The 3,350-nt window shown below is 40.1% G+C and overlaps 1 pseudogene; it reads right to left on the reverse strand.

Moving 5' to 3' along the window:
* Positions 1 to 2,155: 2,155 nt before the first annotated feature.
* On the reverse strand, positions 2,156 to 2,783 carry LOC143870067 (gallate 1-beta-glucosyltransferase 84A24 pseudogene; annotated as a pseudogene).
* Between the last annotated feature and the right edge of the window lie 567 nt (positions 2,784 to 3,350).

Raw genomic sequence — 3,350 nt, forward strand, 5'->3', positions numbered from 1 at the left:
CATTTATAGAACCTCCCGTACTTGTACCTCAATTTGTAATCCCTCTTTAGTATTGTTTGGTTTAGAGGTTTATCCTTAGAGACTAACTTAGTCTTGTTCGGGTTTGACTTGTTAGGAACCTTATCCTTTCTCTTTTACTTTAGATTTCAGTTACTTGTTTGTGGTTTAGTTCAATTGTCTTTGACACAAGTTTGCTTGTTCGGGGTTTCCCCGTAGCTTTAGGGTTTTGCCCTAGTTTGTTGATTTGTGTGTTCCCTTTGGGTCTTTGACCAAAAGAGTGAAAACGTTTTAAAAATCTAAAAAACACTTGAACACTTTAAAATTCTAAACAAAAAACATTTGAAATATTTTAAAATTCAAAAACATTTGAAATATCTTAAAATTCAAAAACATATGAAAACTTTAAAAAATATCAAAAGCTTTTAAATCATTTGGAGTGTTAAGCTTTTTTTAGCGGTAATTAGGAGAGTTCGTTTCGAACTACGTTGGCTTGATCCCTTTCAACAGGGTACGTAGTGCAGCCTGGGATCCACATCCCAAGTCCAGCCAAACCTTTAAAAATAAGCATTTCAAAACCTCCAAAAATACAAAAATTCTTCAAAACCTTTTTCAAAAGGATTTTCCCCTAGAGTTAAGAGTCTGTCCTAGCTGTTTGGGGTGTTTTAGAGTTAGGAGGCTGTCCTGATTTGTATTGATATGGTGTGTCCTGTCGTGTGAGTGTCCCTAGAGTTAGGAGGCCTCGAGTCGATCGGTTAGACATTTAGTCGAACAGATGGCTAGACTAGGAAGCATATAGTCAGCCCATGGTTTTCATTAGGTTGCACAGCCTAGATATACATAGGATGTAGGACCCACCTGCATTAGTTTAAGGCTAACCAACTTGCATTAGTTAGGGCATATAGAGAGTCCTAAAATTTACAATTTACTTGAACTTAAATAATCGTGCAAAAAGCTTTAAAAATCAGTCGAGTCTAGTGGATCGAGTCTAGGATAGCGGTTCTAGATGGTTAGGCATTGTAGTTTAGAATAGGTCATCGAATTGCGTTGACTCTGATTCTTCCCGAGGCCGGGATACGTAGCGCAGCCAGGGTGGATGGCCATTCTGGTCCGAGTCAAGTCCTGCATTAGAGTTTTAGGATTTGTCTTGTCCTGTCATGTATAGAATTGATTTGTGTTTTATGTTTTGATGTGTTTTCTTACTTTCTTGTACTGATACTATACCTTTAGTTGTAGCTTGCATGTGTATGTCTACCAGAACTTAGACACCCATTAGGCATGTCACTCATAACCTAGCTATGCTTAGGTGACACATCTTTCATTTCATTTTGTGTATGCTTATTTCTTTATCCTCAGGAAATGCATGCTTAGGTAGACGATTCCTGAGAAATATTCCCATTTCATATGATTTTCGCCCGAAACTCTTCGAGGATAATAATAAATGGCATAAGAGACCAAGTGCTTGCACTCGGACGAATTGGGGGTGCTCTTCGGACCTTCTCCATTCGTAATCAGGCACGAGCCCATATACATTTCTGGTTATCCATGGTATACAGAGCATTTTTTGTTTAAGGATCCATGGCCGTATACCATGGATGGCGACTCTAAGTTTTGTTTAGGTACGTTTCGAATCCGGACTTGTTCCCGAATCGAGAGGTATCTCTTTTATATCGCCACTCGTGCAATGCTATGAGGGTGGCATCCATTTTGAGAGTTCCTTGGTAGAGCTCTCCTTCACACGTGGATGATCCTAGAGGCCGCTGGGGGCTCGTCCCTCACCTCTCTCTCGGATCGGGGTCCACAAATACGAGTATTGAATGTAAGATTCGATTCATAAATTAATTTCTTTTACATAATAATATAGTTCTAACTTATAACCACTAATATTTTGAAAATTTTAATCAGATTTGTAGATAGAATATTTTATATCTATTTAAGAAACTAACAATAATGGGATCAGCCCCAGGGTTTAAAATTTCAGTTTCGGTAACCGTTTCAGACCCCAGCAAAAACCAAAATTTTGGATTCCCCCAAAATTTCGGTCCGAAATTTGGTAATTTGGTTCCAAATTCCTGACCCAAATTTCAAAATTTCGGACCGACAATATCCACAATCCCCATTTTAATAATGACACTCCCCAAACCGTTCGGCAAATATCCTACTCGACAGCCTTAAGAGTGGGCTCCTTCACGTCATCCAATATTATCTCATTACAACTAGCTTTCATATGACTCCCTTCTCCACCATGTTTTCCGGCAAGATTCGACGCCCGACGCTTAATATCATCCACAAAAGCTTCAATATTCCGATCAAAAGAGCCACCCTCGGCCACCGCCTCTCTCGCAGCATCCTTCCATTTCAAAGCATTCTTCTTCATTTCAACAGCATTGGTTCCACATGTAACCTCATTTATGCATCTCACAACTTCCTTTTTCGAAACTAAGGGCCCGGAGTCCTTCATTAAACGGACTCCAACCCCATGAACTTCAGACAAAAACTTGGCATTTGTTTTCTGATCACCAAACTGAGGAAACCCAATTACCAGAATTCGATCCACTACTTAAACTTTCCATGCTAGAATTCCAACCACGGTGTGTGGAAAAGCAGGCCACTGAAGGGTGTGAGAGCACCTTTTCCTGTGGACACCACCCCACCACCTTCCCTCTCTCTGCTGTTTCTTCCACAAAACCCTCCGGTAATCCGGTCTCCGTCGAGTTAATAGCCGGTTTAACTACCCACAAAAAAGATCTCCCACTGTTTCTTATTCCCAAAGCTATCTCTTCCATCTGGTCTTTCCCCCAAACGACCACACTCCCAAATCCTTATACTATATATAAAGCGTGAATCAGGGGTTAAAGTCATCCTCACTTTTGCGTTATTTCCATTCATGTCCCACATTCCAACACAATACATTTTGCATAGACATTTCTATTTTCCTTAAGGCTATTCTCGGCATTCATTTGGGCAGCAATTCCCTATTTTGCCCCTCAAAGATAACTCCAAACATTGACTATTTTTCTACCCAGACACATCAAAGCCTAAATCCTTACCAATTCATTCTACTCTTTGCCAAAAATCCCATTCATATCCCATGGGACTTTCTTCATCCCGTAATGATTTTTTGATAGAAATTGTTGCTTCTTTTTAAGGATATTCTCGGCAGTGCACACCAATTTTTACCCCTCGATAATGCGTCCAAAATCGACTTCACAGCCCACACCATAGGATGATCCAAGCCGTCCATTTGATGGGTCACAATGTAAATAGGTTGTGCCCCAAAAAATCATTTCCATAGGATGATCTTGGCCGTCTAATCTATAGAGATTTGATCATCCTATGGAACTAATTTTGGG

The sequence above is a fragment of the Tasmannia lanceolata genome, unplaced genomic scaffold (assembly GCF_043159265.1).
Source record: "Tasmannia lanceolata isolate RefF3 unplaced genomic scaffold, GAP_Taslan_0.1 ptg000003l, whole genome shotgun sequence".
NCBI classification, from domain to species: domain Eukaryota; kingdom Viridiplantae; phylum Streptophyta; class Magnoliopsida; order Canellales; family Winteraceae; genus Tasmannia; species Tasmannia lanceolata.